At 36.1% G+C, this 20,342-nt stretch overlaps 1 pseudogene; it reads left to right on the forward strand.

Moving 5' to 3' along the window:
* LOC147035767 (uncharacterized) overlaps positions 1 to 19,001 on the forward strand; it is a 30,912-nt pseudogene extending 11,911 nt beyond the window's left edge.
* Positions 19,002 to 20,342: the final 1,341 nt, after the last annotated feature.

The following is a 20,342-nucleotide window of genomic DNA, read 5'->3' on the forward strand; positions in this document are numbered from 1 at the left end:
ACATATTATATACTTTTACACACCTCGGACTTGGCCCTCGAGTGTTCACAATGGTGTGTAGTAGGAGGGAGAGAAGGACCAACCCATTGCTCCCACGGGTATTGTCTGCTTCGTTTTGTCTTTTGTAATTCCTGTGAATAAAATGACCCTACAATCTCTTCCCCTTCTTAATCATATATCTTATAAGTCCAAGGAACCGTATCTATTACATAAACAATTTAAAAAAGTTCTTTCGTACATCGTTTAATATAACCTTTTTCAAAATGAGATTTCCACCTATATATTCTTACGATATCAGCAACTTTGAATTTAGGTTTTCTGATATTAATCTCTTTTTCATATTTTAATTTTGTCAATGTTTCTGATGGTTTCATATTCGTTGACGTGTGAATCGTGTCATTATACTTATCCACAATATTCTGAATAAAAGATGACCATTGTTGTGAACCGAGTTCTGTGAATTTTTTATATAGTCTCTCTTTTAAGGTATGATTAAAACGTTCAACAACAATGGCCTTCCCTTCATTAAAGTTACTATATAATGTAATACTCTTATTTTTTAGAAAATTCATAAATGTCTTGTTATAAAACTCTCGACCCTCATCAGTCCACAATTTTGAGGTTTTCTCTTACTTTTATTAAATATCTGTTGAAATGCTAACATAAGAGTATTACTTGTTTTGTTTTTTAAAGGGACAACCCATGCGTATCTACTCCTCAAATCAATAACGGTTAAAGCATACTTGTACCCCTTATCATGCTTGAGTTCAATCAAATCAGCGGACCTGATATAATCAACTTCCTTGGAATAAACCTCCCTTCGACGAAACTTTGTGAATATTGGTTTATGTAATTCATTAGCTAATTGCTCTTCAATCTTAATGACATCATTAGAGCCTAAAACTTTTTTGAATTTTCAAGTCCAAGTTTCAATTTAGCACTGATCGTCTTCTTCACGATGAACCGATCAACTTTTTCTCTCAAGGTTGGATTTTGTATCAGAGAAAAATTATACAACATATCTCTGTCGGCTTCATGCTTTTCTTCCAAAGTTGTGGTATTCCCATAATCAATATCGTGTCTCATGCACACTTCATCAACTCTATTGATGGGTTTACTCCATGATTTAGGATTGTCTGCCTCATCTAATCTTTTCTCCAAGTTTGTGCCTGGACCACAGAAAGAATACCCTGGTAGATGTAATTCCCCTGGTATTCCAGTAGTTGTAAATTTACTTCCTGATAAAAACTTTTGTATATCTCCTCCGAGTTTGTGTTTGGAGATGAATTGATTTTTTTTTGAACCACACACGGAACATATACCTTTTTGTATAACCCTGTTATTCTTACTTTTAATATATGAAATATTTTTAGTATTAGTTTTCTTTTTACATTTGAGACAATAACTCATTTATTTATGAGAAAAATTCCTGCAGAGTGCAAAAACCTTTTTAGTTTCCAACATGCACATTTGAATCTTAATTTTTAAAACATAAAGAATCCTTAGAAATGCCTTCACTCTGTCCTCCATTTATTTAAGAAAAAAAATGAAAAACTTGAATTAAAATGAATATCTTGCCGATGTCAATAGTCTTGTCGAAAATATTGCAAATAGACTTGTCAATTCTTCGTTTTCCTCCTCGGTGGGTTGAGTTATTTTCTGTAATACCGCCAATCTTTTTTAATCTCACTGGTTTCCATATTTTGATATTTAATCATTCTCTCTTTCCTCCCTCTCCTCCCTCTCTCTCTTCTCCCTTTCCTCCCTCTCTCTCTTCTCCCTTACCTCCCTCTCTCTCTTCTCTCTTCTCTCTCTTCTCACTCTCCTCCTTCTCTTTCTTCGCTCTTTCCTCCTTCTCTCTCTTCTCCTTTTCCTCATCTTCCCTCTCTTCTTCAACTCCTTCCTCATCCCTTACTATTCTTGAATCACTTACACCCAATAGAATATCATACATATATTCATCAGGATTTCTTGTTATTCATGTATCCAAAATATTTTTTTTTTACAACAGGAAAACAATAAAATTTCTTTTGAATTTCTAAAAGAGCCTTGACTTTTCTTTACTTTATAAGTTTTTCATTATTTAACATTCTCATTAAATCTAAAGTTGTCGGTTTGTCAACATCAGCATCATGCCAATCTTTTATTGAAAATATGTTATTATGTTTGGTATGTTTGGTATTTTGGTATGCCAACCAGGAAGCTGCACAATAGCCACCCATCCCCAGACCATGCCTCAATTGCTTCCCCACATCTAATCGTTTACTTGGAATGCACAAAGACTTATCAACGATTTCCCTTCAACTCACTCAGAGCAAGGTTACTGACATGAATTCACAATTTCCCCGAAGAATTACGAAACATTCACTGCATTTCTCCTCTCTGGGCGCATTACATCATCACCCTAATTTTTTTCCATGCCCCCTCCATTTTAAAGTTGGAACGACGTAACCCCGCAGGCTTGCTTTAGGTGAGTGAGGGTTCACCATCAAGCCCCACCTTCTGTATCTCTCTCTCTCTCTCTCTCTCTCTCTCTCTCTCTCTCTCTCTCTCTCTCTCTCTCTCTCTCTCTCTCTCTCTCTCTCTCTCTCTCTCTCTCTCTATCCTCTTCTCTCTCTCCCTCTCTCTCTCTCTCTCTCTCTCTCTCTCTCTCTCTCTCTCTCCCCCCTCTCTATCAACCTTACTTGTGTAACTTTCAAGAATGAATGAGGGGCCAATGTCTGTAGATTGATGTTAAGAATTGTTTAAGGGGCTTGCATGTACAGGGATAAGAGATTTTCTTGTGTGACACTGCATTGCTGAAAATACTTGCTTTTTTAAACAAGAACTTCTGTTTCCAACCAGGTCAACTCTCCATTGGTTATACATTCATGTGCAAATAGTGGAAGGGAGTTTTGCCCCTCTAATTTGCTATGGTGAGACAAGCCGACATCCCACTTATGGTTCTGCTCGACCATATTTAATTGACAAATAGGGTGTGGTGTCGACAACATTGTTCCAAATCTGGGGGCTTACCTTGCCAGGAAGGAACATGGAAATTGGACATGAGGACCCTCCCTAATTTAATTGTCTTTGACCATGTCCGTGGATGCTTAGCAACATGTCGTGCCATGGAGTTATCTGTGACTCGTTGGCTTCTGTCAATGGTTGGGAAGTGGGTCTGAGCGGCCTCTCATGACCCAGCCGGCAAACACATAATAACATAATGAAGTTCATTAATGATGTGATCAACTGAAAACCTTGCCTGAAAATTTTAAAAATATATTTATTTAATAATGAAAAATAAAACATCAATGACATGGCACATGCCACTGTCACATGTAGGTATGGAGGTCACATTTGAAAAGGCATTATGAAAACACCTATGATTAGTGCAAGGGCCTATTAAAATATCAACAAAGTTGCTCTCATCACTGATCTCATGTAATTGTCAAGAGAAAGTCATGGAGGAATTTTTACTTTTGATGTATTGAAATTGTTTATTGTTATTTTCATTGACTGTTCTCACATTGATATCACTTTGTGACTTTTGTAAGCTCTCTCATCAAGGTCAAGGAATCAATTCATAAAGTATTTTGAAAAGTTTTGCATCCTTATTTGTATGGGTCCACAGTTGGCTTTTACTATTATCTGCATAATTTATGGTAATTCAGAACCAACTCGGAACTCGACGATTCAACCGGGTTTCATTATCCTGAAATGTTCTGGAGCTTCATTAGCTTGGGCCATGTCTGCCTTAGTATATCTTGGAATTATTGCAGCTCTTTGCTTAGCCTTAGCGAATGCAGCACAAAAGAAGTCTTCAACTTCAAATGATGCAAAATTTGTCATATTTAGCATATTAATTTACTTTGTAGTTCTTCTTGCCTTTGTTCCTGCATACAATTCCATGTGAGGAAAGTTGAGCACTGCTACAGAAATTGTTGGAATAATTGCATCTCTCCTAAGCACCTCCATGCCTCCACTGGTATAACATCTGGGCCAACCGCCTTTCCACTTTTCATCTTCTTCATAGCAGTCCTCACTTCATCCTTACTGATCCACCCCACTTCCAGATTCACTATCTCCACCTCTTCCAACCTACTCTCTCTCCTTTTCTTCATTCATCAGCTCCTCAAAGTACTCCATCCACCTTCTCAACACACTCTCCTCGCTCATCAGCACATTCCCATTTGTGTCCTTTCTCACCCTAACCTGCAGCACATCCTTTCCAGCTCGGTCCATCTGTCTTGCCAATCGGTATAAATCCTTTTCCCCTTCTTTTGTATCCAACTTCTCATACAGCTCATCATATGCCTTTTCCTTGGCCTTTGCCATCTCTCTTTTTGCCTTTCGCCACCACTCCTTGTAATCCTGCCTACTTTCTTCATCTCTCTGACTATCCCGCTTCTTTTTCGCCAACTCCTTCTTCCTTATACTTTCCTGTACTTCCTCATTCCACCACCAAGTCTCCTTATCTTCCTTCCTCTGTCCAGATGTCACACCAAGTACCTTCCTAGCTATCTCCCTCGCAACTTCTGCTGTCGTTGCCCAATCATCCCACCCATCTTTACCACCATCCAACGCCTGTCTCACCTCCTCCCTAAATTTCACGCAACAGTCGTCCTCCTTCAGCTTCCACCATCTGGTCGTTGGTTCAGCCCTCACTCTTTTCCTCAACCTCACCTCTAAAGTCATCCTACAGACCACCAATCGATGCTGTCGAGCTACACTCTCCCCTGCCAACACCTTACAGTCACTAATCTCTTTCAGGTTGCATCTCCTGCTTACGATGTAATGCACCTGTGTGCACTTTCCTCCACTCCTGTATGTCACCCTGTGTTCCTCCTTCTTCTTGAAATACGTATTTACCACTGCCATTTCCATTCTTTTTGCAAACTCTACCACCATTTGCCCTTCCACATTTCTCTTGTTGAGACCGTACCTCCCCATCACCTCCTCATCCTCTTTATTCCCTTCCCCAACATGCCCATTGAAATTTGCTCCAATCACCACTCTTTCATCCTCGGATACACTCTCCACCACTTCATCTAACTCACTCCAGAAATCTTCTTTATACTCCATCTCACACCCCATATGTGGGGCATATGCACTGATGACATTTATCATCACCCCTTCAATTTCCAACTTCACACACATCACTCGGTCAGACACTCTCCTCACCTCCAAAACCCTCTTGACATAATCATCCTTCAGGATTACCCAGACACCATTTCTCCTCCCATCCACACCATGGTAGAACAGTTTGAAACCACCTCCAATGCTCCTAGCCTTACTCCCCATCCACTTCGTCTCTTGTACTCATAGTATGTCCACCTTTCTTCTCTCCATCATATCAGCGAACTCTCGCCCTTTGCCAGTCATCGTCCCAACATTCAGAGTTCCAATCAGAAATCAGAAACGAATTTTTTGAAACGAATCAGAAACTTGAATACAATCAGAAACGAATTTTTTTTGTTTATGTCTCCGATGCAATGACAGTGCAGAAAGAGGAGCTTTTTTTTAACGATTCCTTTCATTTCTTGCAAAAGCTCTCTTGTGATACGTTGTTGTGCTTAGCTAGAGACTTTAACTGTACTTTGATCCCAACTTTAGATCGCAACAGTGCAGAGCCACATCCGTCATGAAGTAGGCCTCTTTCCAATATTATATCTAGTCATGATCTTCACGATGTATGCTGGCAACAACAACCGGACCGACAACAATTCAGCTGGTGTTGGGTTTTACTAAATAATGATTCCCTTGCTCGACTTAATAAATTTTCCATTCCTAACTCCACGACCAATCTTTTGACATATACAGATATTGTTCTTTCTGGTTTCTCTGACCATTCCTTTGTAATACTGTGCTTGTCACTTCCTGGATTTAAACACTACCCATTGTATTGGTGTTTTAATACTTCCCTTCTGAGTGATCCTTTTTTCCAGTCATCCTTCAAGGTTTGTTGGGAGAAGGTTTCTCAAATTTAGGAATATCTGTTAGTGGCATTGGGAATTCAAAATCTTTAATGTCCAAGGTATTCTCATATTTCATATATTGTTTTACTCTTTCTGAATTACAATTTGGTGGATGTAATTGAGCAAGAACAGACCAGAAAAAAACATTTATTATCATTGTTCTGAAAATGAAAAACTGCCTTCTTTCGTTTTATTTCTTTTGGTAATTCAATAAAAGAAGAAGCTTAAAGAGGGTTTGATTTTAGAATGTGTATCTCTAAAAAGATAATTTTTTAAACATGAAATCCACTTCCTACCAGTGTATTATCAACATCCTCCTCTTATCTTGATAGTTCTTCATAAACCCCACCATTCAAAAAATCTTGAAATGATGTTATAAAATGAAGATCTGTTCTCAAAAAAGAGTTTGTTATTCATCTTGTGTTTTCATATTCATTTTCATTCCAATATAAAACTTTAAAGTTTTCATTTCTTTTAATGTCTTTCTAATAACTATTTCAACATCAGGTTTCAGTATTTCAATTGATTCAGCTATTGATGATGGACTGGGTTCTCCAAATTGAAAAATCCTTATTTTTATATGCCCCATCAGTGTTTTCAATATAATAGTCTCCCTTTACTTTAACCTCATTTTTCTTGTGTTTTTGTGATTGAAGATGTCTATTATAACGACTCTTCAAAACATCCTTTGAGCAGATATCACAATGCTTTCTTTCCAACTCAAGAGGAGATATTTGATGAAATAGATTAAATGTGTTTTGTTGGTTCGAAGGTGTTTTTTATAATGTTTATATTCGTGATTACAAACATTGCAGTACGTTGTATTCACCATATTTATATAATAAAACTTTGCTGAAACTAAAATTTTCTTGATGAAAATTTCATTTAATTTATAGGTGAATCTGTGCTTAAAACCATTTTATCCTCCAACTTTTTTAACATAATCAATACAATGATTCAAAACACAAAAGACAAGTTTCAATCAACAACTTCATTTGTAAAAGATACTGAGAAATATGTCAAGGATGTAAAATTGAACAACGATAAATACAACAACTATTGGATAAAAACAATTATGGTGGATAAGATGAGTTCTTCAATTTCCTTCAGTGGAAGGGTTTTATTATATCTGGAAGAACATCAATTAAAGTATATCTAACAAAAGTTTCTCCTCTCCTTCTGGTAATATATTCAAAACTAGATCAATCAATGAAACAAGAAAAAGTATCAAAAAAAAAAACTTATGGATGAAGCTTTGGAAAGAAAAGATAAGACTATCTGTAACATGCGAGGAGAAATTTGTATTTTTTTCAACAACCCTAAAGATGTAAATCCTGATGAAATAAAGGATGTTAATATATCAGGTGAAATGACATTTCGTTCAATAGTAGTTAAGGATCATTTTAAAATTACCTTTAATATAAAAAATGTTGTAGTTGAATCTGGTAATGAAAAAAAGTATATAGATATTGATGGTAGTATTATTAAATATGAGTCAATATGCAACTGAAAGTGAAGATGAATTTCAGTTTAAGTAAAGTTTTACATTATAAATATGCAAGACTTCCCTGATTTTCCATTTGACAAATTTGAGAATTGTCCTGCGTGTGAAAGATCAGGATTAAGCACAGAGTCAAAAGCCTATAAACAATGTATATTCTGTGATTATCATCGAAATAATGATAATAAAAATTATAAAAAGGAAAATAATTACTTTAGATTTACACCAAAAATGAATTACTTTACAAGACTGATTAGAGAAATGAATGTAAAGTATGAGGGTGATAACACACCTTTCCTTACAAGGGAAGAAACTGTACGTATTAGCGAAATGTTCAAAGGATTGTTGTTATATATTATTCATGGATGTGATTTTCAGGGAAAAATCAACACAAGATATTACATAAATAAAATAATGGATTATCTTGAAATTAAACATGAACTTAGGATAAAATATAGAGTTTCTAAAAAAGCCAATAATAAATTAAATAACCTGTTTTCCAAATATATAAATGAATGATTTTTTACCCATTTGGGAAAATAAGATAAAATTTAACAATCATAAAAATCTTCCAAATTCATTAAGATGTCTCATAGTTGGTTCAAGCGGATGTGGAAAAACCTTCTTACTTTTGAAGATGCTCCTGACTCCCAACTTTTTAGATTATGATAATTTAATAATTTTCACAAAGTCGAGTTTTCAACCAGGGTATCAACTACTCTCACTAGGTTTTAATGATGGACTTCAAAAAGAAGATGTAATCGGTTTATTTCAACTTCAAAAAAACCTAAATGATTATAACATTGAAGATATAATTCAACAATTTTGTTATACTCAGAGATGTAAAAAGAAATCAAAACTGATAACCTGTATTCTTAGTGATAATCCAGTTGACATTCCATCTCCCCAAGATTTGGATAAATCAAAAAAGAACCTCGTTATATTTGATGATTGTGTTAATGAGAGAAACCAAAGGGTAATGGACAGCTACGACACAAGAGGGAGACATTCATCTTGTAGTTGTATTTATCTTAGTCAATCGTACTTACAACTTCCTTGTCGTTCCATCAGAAAAAATGTTAATACGTTTATTTTATTCAAGTTAAGTTCAATAGTTGTAAATAATTTTGGAGAGATAATTGTTCTACATTATGTAGTAAAAAGGAATTTGGGGATTACATGAAGCACACTCCTGAAAAATATAAATATATTGTTGTGAAACAAGATGAGATATTATGGGATATATTTTTTGTTTTATAAGCAATTACATATATAAATGACAACTACTATTATAAATCTTGTGGGTAAATCTGCTTCTGGAAAAAAAACTTTCATAAATCAAGGTTCTTGTGTAGAACAAATGAGAATATTGTAAATTTACTAAAAAAACACCCCGTGATACGCATTGTATCAACAACAACGAGAGAAATAAGACCTGGAGAAGTAAAAGGTGAAGATTATCACTATATTTCAGTGGAGGAACACATGCGATTGAGGAAAGAAGGGCAAATATTTGAGGAGGTTTATCTTGGTACAACAAAATATTCACATTGTAAGAGTGAGTTAAGGCAACTAAAATCTGGTGGTCTTGGGATATTAGAAACTAATCCAAAAGGAACGAGACAAATTATTAAACATCTGAGCGGACTGTAGATTTTATCATTCGGTTTTGATGTTGATGAAGAAACCCAACGCAAACATATGAAAAGCAGAGATGCAAGTATTAGTGAAGAAGAAATTACAACTCGTATTAATGTTAATAAAGAATTTGATGAAATATTTAAAGAAAAGGATTTATTTGAACACATATACTTGGATGATGAAGAAAAGGAAAATTTCCCTGTTGATCTTTACCATTCATTAAATGATATTTTCCAATAAATGAATGGATGCGAAAGAAAGAGCAAGAAGATTTAAGGAACATCAAGAGTTGGTTTCAAAAGTTGCAAAACAACAGGAAACCATGAAGAAGAAACGAATACATAAATTAATGGGCGAAGAAGCATTTGAAAGAAAAGAAAAGAAATTTTTTAAACCACTTTTATAAACTTCCCAAGAAAAAATGAAAGATGTTTCTACAGTTCCCACAGTAGAATATACTCCTAAAAAACTTCAAAGGTTAAAAGATTTTGATTAAATGATGGAGGAAGAATTAGAGCATTTAGGAGAATTAGAATATGATGATGAAGGTTTATTTCAACAACTGGTAGAGATTAATCAACCCCCTGATTATATTGTGAATGCTCTTCAAAACAATGAATATTCAGCGGATTCAAAAATCAAAGCAGGACTCATCCCAACAAAACAACCAGCAATATTTCATCTTGTTCAAGAAAAGGTATTGATATTTAATGATGAATTAAGGTTCTTGGGTTCTGCTCAACCCCCTGTTAAACTAACTCCGAGATTAATGTTTCTTCTTACAAAAGATGGAAGACAAGGTTTAACTGTGAGGGATGAATCAAAGTATATTGATAAACCATTGGATATGAAAAATAATGATGATAGAGTATATATTGATCTGCTGAACACTCTTAATTATAGGGTTAGTATTTCTGGTAAAAGTGGAAAAAATGAGAAGGAGAAACACATTATTCAGGCTTTAAGTATCCTTGGTTCAGATATTAGTTTTCTTCCAAATGCCCCTTCGCAATTGGTTAATAGACTGTTTTTGTTGTGAGGTAGTAAGAAGGCTGGAAATAACAATTGCTTTAATGAGGCATTAGCCATTTTAGACCAGTTGATGAACATGGAAATAATTAATAAATCTTAATATAAAGACATTTTATCTCATATTAAATAAGATGAGAAGCACAATCCTGAGTTTTAATTTCACAACAAATGACCACACATCTTCATTCCCATACCCACTACAACATGACACAACAAAAGACTATGAGGCATCTTTATTGTCCATGGAAACTTATAATACCTTATTTAATATAACTGATAAAAATGACAAGTTTAGTTATAATCCCGGAAGTGGATACAAAACGATAACATGCTTCACCCGGAGCATATGAGATTTCTCAAATATCTTCCGAAATTGCTCGTCTTATGAAAGAACAGGGTGATGAACCAAGAAATATTGAGAGAGACATTCAACAACATACTTCAATATCAACGATTAAAGTTTAAAATAACTACAAGGTTGATTTCACAATTGATCATTCATGTCAAGAGTTATTGGATGTCTCCTCAAAAAAGATTGAAACTCATGGGACGTTTTAAAGTGTTAATGTCATTCAAATATCCTCAGGAATAAACTCGGTATTAATTCACTGTGATTTGATTGATGGTGCTTATAATGATGGAATAAAAACAAATACAATATTTTTCTTCAGTGCATACTCAACCCCAATTGGTTATAAATTCAATATGGAACCCAAAAATTTGGTTTATCTCCCTCGGTTAGGAAAAAACATACACAGAGTAAGTTTTAGGATAACCTACCAAGATAATTGTATGATTTATTTTAATGGGGAAGTTATATCGATCAGAATTCACCTTCCTAAAGTTTTCCAATAAATAAATACGATGGTTATTGTGAGGAAACACGAGATGGGAAAATTAAAAAAAATTACAGTGGAAGGGATGTTCCTTTCCCCATACTACAGGGTGAAGGTATGTATCTTGGTAGAGGATACTATAAACCTAAGGGACAAAGGGGTGTTGGACATCAATTTAGAGGAGATGGGATAATTGATACTCTAATGGGTATCGGTTCAACTGTTCTGAAACATAAAGACCTAATTGGTTCAACTGCTTCTGCTGTGGGAAATGTAGCAGGTACAGAAGGAATCTCATAAATTACCAGCCATTAAAGAAATTAAGAAAGGCAAAACTCAGTTGTCCCCCCAAGAACGACAGAAAATAATTTGAATACTTGGATCAGGGTTTCAAAAGTTTTAACATCTTTTTTACCTAAATAAATACAAGTATGGAAGCAATTGATAATATCTATGATTTGGATGATACCATTGTTATCTCAAACTCCACTAAAAAAGAAGATTACTTCAAGATAAATGCAATAACTGGACAAGACTGGAATGCAAATGGAACAAAAAGTTTTGAAATAAAGAATCAACAAACCTATTTGAATCTATCCGAAAGTTTCTTGTTGTGTAAATTTAAATTCACTAAGGCTGGGAATAACACAAATGCTACACTCGTAAATGATTTCTTCTGGAAAATGTTTGATAGTGTGCGTTTGCACATTGGAACACAAGAAGTTGAAGCGGTTGATTATGTCTCTGCTGTGTCTGAAATGATGAAATTTACACTCTATACATTCAGTGAAAGAATGGGAAAGGGGTCTGTCAAAGGTTTATTCCTGATATGTCAACGGGAACAACCACAGACCCTGGATATACTCAATGGAAAGGAGCGTATAATGATGATGCAAAAGCAGTCAATAGTTTTACTGTGGCAGTTCCTCTTAAAGGTATATTTGGATTTTGTGATCATAATAAAGTTCAGTATGGCCTTAAAATTAGATTTCAACTGCAAAGGAAAGCTAATGAAAATAGATTGCTTTTTGGTGTTGGTATTGCTTTTGGTGAGCAGAATAAATTTGTAATTGATGAAATGAGTTGGTATATTAGTGAATATACTCCGAATCTTTAAATAGAAGAGATGTTGAATGGAAGACAAACTCAAAGAAACCACTCAGTGTATCATACCTCAAAAGAAGATGTCAACACGTTAAATTTAACCAGACCACTTACACGTGGAATTTGGGTGTTCTGGAAGGAAAGCCACGATATCTGTGGATCATTTTTAAAAAGCCAGATGGTGATACTGCGACTGATAAGAATAATGCATTGAGTGATAATGCTAAGGTGAAACAATTTAGCGTTTCTCTAGATGGAACATTTTATCAAGGAGATAGATTGGAAATTAATTGGGAAAAAAATGATTTTGCTGAAGCATACAAGTCGCACCAAAAGGTGTGTGAAAGTAGTGGAAATAAGGTACCTATTTTGGATATGACAGCATTTAAAAGTTTGTATTCGATCTATGCGTTTGACCTGAACGCTCAAAAGGAAACTATAAAGTCTAATCGAGTGGATACTTCCCTATACATTGAAAGAGGAGAGAGTGAAGAAGTTGATACATATTGTTTGCTTTTGGAAGAAACAGAATTGCAGATTAATACAGATAATGGTGTTATGATTAGTATCACATAATTTTTTGTTAAATAAATGAGTGGCAAAGTACCAACTGGGGTATATGTTAATCAAATCAATCTTCATAAACTATCATCTTGTGTTCAAAATCAAAAGCCTTGTACGAGTTACATTAATACAATTCAGAGAAAAGGAGCATTAAGAATTGATTTTTGCTCACAAGAGAACAGTTTAAAATCTTGAATGATACTGGCTCACTTAAAATTAAAATGTCAAAAGCAATGTTGAAAAAATATTCAATAAGAGAGACGAGTGGAGGATTTCTCCCATTTCTAATTCCTTTATTTGCTGGTTTAAGTGCGGTTGGAGCATTGACTGGTGGTATTTCAACAGCGCTGAAAACTGCCAACGAGAGGAAGGCTCAACTCCAGGCTCAAAAAGAATTCGAAAGACACAACAAAGAGTTGGAGAAACAAATTAGTGAAAGTGGTGTAAATGTAGATTTTGCTGAAAAACTTGAAGGTCTGCCTGATAAAGCGAGATTGTTAGTTGGAGATATGCTTTCTTCTATCACACAAGCATGTGTAAAATTAACTAAAAGAGGTAATGGATTATATCTTTCTCATAAATAAATGAGCATTGATGAGTGGTTTAAAGAATTTTGAAAGAATACAACATCAAATTTACAACTTGTCAAATATTGTAAGAAATTATAAATTCATAATGTGGTTATTTGTATGAGAGATGAATTAACAAATGTGCCTAAACATACAACGAATATTATTATGAACTTCGAAGATAATAATGGGAACGGTTCTCATTGGGTTTGTATTTCTAATAGTCAAGACAAATATTATTTTGTTATTTTCGGTCTTCCACCACCTGTTGAAGTCATAAAATTCTTACAGAATGGTGTTTATCAAACATTTGAAGTTCTAGAATTAAATTCCAAGTGTTGTGGTCAATTATGTCTATATGTGTTATTTCAAATCAACAAAAATATAAAAATTTATGACATTATTTTTAATCTAATATAAATGACATGTTGGTGAAATGGTTCTATCTTTGGTGTATCCCAAGAACTGGATATTGATTTATCAAATTATTACACAAAGGCACAGGCTGAACGACAGAAATATAATATAACCAAAAATATTAACATGAAAAATGCTTATAAATTAAAAAATTATCCAAGCCCGACTGACGCGAATGACTTGGTGAGATTAAGCGATTTATCACAATATATATCCTAAAATAAAACGGCTGTGTATTCCAAAGATACAGAAGTGTTGATTTTATCTCAAGGTTATACAGAATTCACAGTTCGAATTAAAATAAATTGTTATAAAGAAGGGCGTATCATTTGTATGAGAAGAGAACAATGGGGGTATGATATGAATGATTTAGGTTATAATTGGTCATTTAAAATTGACCTTGAAGACCTGGAACAATTAAATCAGTCTCCTAAGAAAGAATATTATCCACTTGGTCGAGAGAATGAGTTTTGTGGAGCCACGATTAGTAAACAACAAATAAAAGAATTTAATAAAGGTAAATATAATAATTGTTTTGCCCTAGTTTATTTCATTAAAACAGAAAAACAAGATTATATATAGAAAGTAAGGAAATTCAAAATGATTTAACTATGGGAAGATGGGGAGGTGTTTCGTGCAATAATATTATTCTTACATATATTTCTATTACATAAATGACAGCAAGAAGGCTTCAAGAAAATTATCATTTCTGTGTCCAAGCATACCTTCAAGAAAAGGGTATTCAGTATTTTAATAAATATGTTCTAGAACATAAGAATGAGGTATTTTCAATAAAGGATTGGCATTATGCTGATGTTGATAAACCGACAACTTTAGATTTAATTAGAATGTTAAATAATGAAAAAATTATAAAGTTAAGAAAAGGTAAGGCTCTTTTTGAAATTCAAAAGAAATTTTATTGGTTTCCTTTTGTAAAAAAAAATATTTTGGATACAGGAATAACAAGAAATCCTGATGAATATATGTATAATATTCTATGGGTTGTAAGTGATTCAAGGATAGTAAGGGACGAGGAAGGAGTTGAAGAGAGAGAAGAGGAGGAAAAGGAGAATAGAGAGAGAGGGAGGAGAGGAAGAAGAAAGAGAAGGAGGAAAGAGAGAAGAGAGAGAAGGAGGAGAGGGCGAAGAAAGAGAAGAAAGAGAAGGAGGAGAGAGAGAAGAGAGAGAAGGAGAGGGAGGAGAGGTAGGAAAGAGCGAGACTAAATAAATCTGAAAATATGGAAACCGATGAGATAAAAAAAAGATCGGGGGTATTACCGAAAATAACTCAACCCACCGAGGAGGAAAACGAAGAATTGACAAGTCCATTTGCAATATTTTCGACAAGACTATTGACATCGGCAAGATATTCATTTTAATTCAAGTTTTCATTTTTTTTCTTAAATAAATGGAGGAGAGAGTGAAGGCATTTCTAAGGATTCTTTATGTTTTAAAAATTAAGATTCAAATGTGCATGTTGGAAACTAAAATGGATTTTGCACTCTGCAGGAATTTTTCTCATAAATAAATGAGTTATTGTCTCAAATGTAAAAAGAAAACCAATACTAAAAATATTGCATTTATTAAACATAAAAATAACAGGGTTATACAAAAAGGTATATGTTCGGTGTGTGGTTCAAAAAAAAATTAATTTATCTCCAAACACAAACTCGGAGGAGATACACAAAAGTTTATATCAGGAAGTAAATTTACAACTATTGGAATACCAGGGGAATTACATCTACAAGGGTATTCTTTCTTTGGTCCAGGCACAAACTTGGAGAAAAGATTAGATGAGGCAGACAATTATAAATCATGGAGTAAACACATCAATAGAGTTGGTGAAGTGTGCATGAGACACGATATTGATTATGGGAATACCACAACTTTGGAAGAAAAGCATGAAGCCGATAAAGAAATGTTGTATAATTTGTCTCTGATACAAAATCCAACCTTCAGAGAAAAAGTTGATCAGTTCATCGTGAAGAAGATGACCAGTGCTAAATTGAAACTTGGACTTGGAAATTCAAAAAACTTAGAGCAATTAGCTGATGAATGACAGAAACCAATATTCACAAAGTTTCGTAGAAGGAAGGTTTATTCAAAGGAAGTTGATTATAACTGGTCCGCTGATTTGATTGAACTCAATAATAAGAGGTACAAGTATGCTTTAACCGTTATTGATTTGAGGAGTAGATACGCATGGGTTCTTCTTCTTCTTCCTCTTTCGGCTGCTCCCATTAGGGGTCGCAACAGCGGATCATCCGTTATGATCCGCATAATGATTTAGCACGGGTTTTAGCCCGGATGCCCTTCCTGACGCAACCCTGCTCGCCTCTTACGACACAGGGATATGGTACACCTATTCTAACCGAGGCATACACCGGACCCAGTACACTGGTACTCACTTCGCCGACCTCGGAAGGATGACAAGCTGAGTAAACCCCCTGGTGTGTATTAATTCAAGCGGCCAACGGGGCTTGAACTCAGGACCTTTTGGATCCCAAGCTGCGACCCGACCCACTACGCCAACAACAGGCTTAGATACGCATGGGTTGTCCCTTTAAAAAACAAAACAGGTAATACTCTTATGTTAGCCTTTCAACAGATATTTGATAAAAGTAAGAGAAAACCTAAAAAATTGTGGACTGATGAGGGTCGAGAGTTTTATAACAAGACATATATGAATTTTCTAAAAAATAACAGTATTACATTATACAATACCTTTAATGAAGGGAAGGCCATTGTTGTTGAACGTTTTAATCGTACCTTAAAAGAGAGACTATATAAAAAATTCACAGAACTCGGTTCACAACAATGGTCCTCTTTTATTCAGGATATTGTGGATAAGTATAATGAGACGATTCACACGTCAACGAATATGAAACCATCACAAACATTTACAAAATTAAAATATGAAAAAGAGATTAATATCAGAAAACCTAAGTTCAAAGTTGGTGATATCGCAAGAATATATAGGTGGAAATCTCATTTTGAAAAGGATTATATTAAACGATGGACGAACGAACTTTTTAAAAAATTTTATGCAATAGATACGGTTCCTTGGACTTATAAGATATATGATTTAGAAGGGGAAGAGATTTTAGGTTAATTTTATTCACAGGAATTACAAAAGACAAAACAAAGCAGATAATACCCATGGGAGCAATGGGTTGGTCCTTCACTCCCTCCTACTATAAACCGTTATGGACACTCAAGTGCCAAGTCCGAGGTGTATAACAGTATATAATGTGTGTCAAGGTGGACGTTCTTAGATCTGTGAACCCCAAACACAGAGTCCTCAACTGAATAGTCAAGGCTTAACTTTTGTTTGTTGTTGTGTGTGTTTGGTGTGTGTGTGTGTGTGTGTGTGTGTGTGTGTGTGTGTGTGTGTGTGTGTGTGTGTGTGTGTGTGTGTGTGTGTGTGTGTGCAATGGGAGCAATGGGTTGGCGCTTCACTCCCTCCTACTATACACCGTTGTGGACACTCGAGGGCCAAGTCTGAGGTGTATAACTATATAAAGTGTGTGAAGGGGGACGTTCTTAGATATGTGAACCCCAAACACAGAATCCTCAACTGAATAGTCAAGGCTTACCTTTTGTTTGTTGGTGTGTGTGTGTGTGTGTGTGTGTGTGTGTGTGTGTGTGTGTGTGTGTGTGGGTGTGTGTGTGTGTGTGTGTGTGTGTGTGTGTGTGTGTGTGTGTGTGTGTGTGTGTGTGTGCGTGTGTCCCAACCCTCACATTCAAAATCTTAACCCCAACCCCCAACCCTCGCCCAACACAATGTCTTTTTGAAAATGAGATTTCCACCTATATATATTTTTTTTTCGTTTTTTTTCTCTTCTTCCACTTCTGTCTTTTAAGGCTTTCAGGTTTGATGATGTAGAAAGTGGGAATGAGCCTGCACTTTCTTCCCAGAATTAACAATATATATTTTTAATGTTTTTTTCTCTTCTTCCAATTCTGTCTTTTAAGGCTTTCAGGTTTGATGACGGAGAAAGGGGGACTAAGAACTTTCTTGATAAGTTTAGATCCCAAAGAGAGGTTGCATTTCAAGTCTCCAAAATTAACCCAACTTTCCAAATCTCCAAGGTATAACCACATTCCTGTTGAGTTTCCAAGATATGTATCACATTGTGAGTTATCAAGCCAGAACCCACATTTCAAGTCTCCAAAAATATAACCATCTATCCAAGACTCCAAGGGTGTCAGTACCGGGCAAGGTCTTTGCTCGGATAATTAATGATAGGGTTCGCCACCATCTCTCTTGAGCACCAGCGTCCAGAGCAGTCAGGCTTTACACCAAAGTGGTCAACGATTGACCGTATCCTTGCTCTTCGTGTCCTCACCGAATGCAGATGAGAGTTTCGGCAGGGGCTGCTTGCAGCCTATGTTGATCTCTGTAAAGTGTTCGATTGAGTGAATCGGGATGTCCTCTGGAGGATTCTTGGTCTTCGTGGGGTGCCACCAAAACTGAACGATATGATGTCTGAACTCTACTCTGGTACTGAGATTGCTGTGAAGTGTAGTGTTAGCATCTCTGACTTACTTGGTACTTCCAGTCTTACTCTATGGATGCGAGACTTGGACTCTGACCAAGGATCTGAGATGGAGACTTAATTAATTTGGTACCAGGTCTCTAAGTAGAATCCTTGGCTATCGCTGGTCGGATTTTGTGTCCAACGAGCGGTTGCTGAGAGAGACTCGGATAAGATTTGTTACCTACATAGTCTGTGAGCATCAGTTGCGGCTGTATGGACATGTGGCTCGTTTTCCTGACGCTGATCCTGCTCACCAGATACTGTCAGCGAGGGAGTCTCATGAGTGGAGGAGGCCAGTGGTCCGACCACGTGCCTCGTGGTTGCATCAGGTTGACCATCATCTCAAGGAGATGGGGATGGGCCTGGCATCTGCCTGGGGGATGGCCAGACAGCGGCCCCTGGAATACCGGCGGAAAGTATACGCAGCGACGTGCTGTTCTGGCACATGCTCCCATACCTGACCTGACCTGCCCCTCTGCTATTGTATAAAATGATTGTTTTGCAGCCACGTGTAACATTGGTGTCATTGATCCAAACATGTTTGCTTGACATCTTCTGGGATGGAAAGCATTGGCTTCAGCCAGAGACTATTTGCCTTCCACTGGGGGAAGGGGGTCATGGACTTGTGTACATTCTTTTTCGGGTGATGGCCAAGTCTGTATCTCTACTGCTCGTCGTTTTATATTTCTGGAGGCATTGCCCTGGAAATCCACTAAAAGCCTCAAATTGAAACAAGCCGTTATGCTGGGCTTCAAGGCTGAACTCTTTTTCATTGGACTGCATCATGTTGATATCCTGTCGCTCCCTGACTTCTACAAAGATGTCCTGCATGCCTGGTGATCACCAGACAACCACAGATATGTGTTAGCTATAACTTGCCAACTGATAACTCCACAATATGTATTTTGCTATCCTCATCGTTCCTCTCTAGTAAAGACAAAAATATACTGTACCGTTTGTGCCTTTCAATTCGATTTCCCTTCTTACGGCCTGCTTCATTTGGGGATTGATGGAAAGAAAAACTGCTTTCAGAGCTTCCCTCCCATCCACAATGGTCCGCGATGTATATTTCACCAATTTTTAAAAGGACTGGTGATATTGCCTGGAGACTCAATCATATTGTGTTGCCTTCCAATGTAATACTACATCGATTTACCGACACGAATACAGAGGCACGTCCTTTTTGTATACTCTCTGAAGACATTTTTCATGCATATGTAGATTGAGCAAGACACGTCTCTGAGTTATTATCACTGCTGTTACATCGGATGAACTTTTCTTTCTCCATGCGTTTTTTTTTTTTTGGGGAATTCCACTAGGTTAAAAACAAGAGCTCAGAGACTGCTCTTCTTAATTACCTGATTTCTACAGCAAAATTGGCAATCTACAAAACAATAAAAGCAAAGCTTCTTCCAAATGCTGATATTTTATGTGATGTCGTCGTAGTCTTTGTGGTTCTTGTCATGGCAAGGCAACATAAGGAATTCTCTTTTTGTCAAATGAAAGTTGATTTGCAAACGTTTGCACAAAAATGGTGTGAAAAGGGAGGTTTTTGTAAAGTTGATAATGGTGTATTCCATCCACCATCCATTGGGACCATACTCTGTGCAGAGCGTTGGTGCTGCCTCAGCAGTCTCCTTGGCTATTGGACACAATCCTGGACAGGTCACCACTCCAACACAGTGCAGCAGTATGCTGGCACTCATTTTGCCAACCTCAGAAGGATGACAGGCATAGTCCACTCCACCTGGTATTAATTCAACAGCCTCGTGGGATTTGAACTCAGGATCCTCAGATCCCAAGCCCACCAACAAAACCATAAAGCCAACACCAGGCACAAGATGCATTGAAATTCTTATTACAGTGTCAAAGATGGGGTTCTTTTTTCTCTTTGGGGTTGTTGGGTTGCAAATGTTTGGAATTTTAGTGATTTCAATATTATTTGTATGACTTGTGTGAATTGCTTACCTTTATGAATAGAAGAGTTTTAAAAGTCTCTCTCTCTCTCTCTCTCTCTAGACCTACGAACCAAGAGCCAAGAACTACTACAACTCCTTCACAGAGTATTTTATAGATATCTGATGAGGGAGGAGCTCAAATTCTGATAATGAGTGTTGGTAGGCATTTCTCAGCACCACCATTGGTGCACAGATACTTTCCAAATTATTAGCCCCTCCCCTG

Source organism: Eptatretus burgeri, chromosome 1 (genome assembly GCF_056783735.1).
Source record: "Eptatretus burgeri isolate ZD-2024b chromosome 1, Ebu_testis_v1, whole genome shotgun sequence".
Taxonomy (NCBI): domain Eukaryota; kingdom Metazoa; phylum Chordata; class Myxini; order Myxiniformes; family Myxinidae; genus Eptatretus; species Eptatretus burgeri.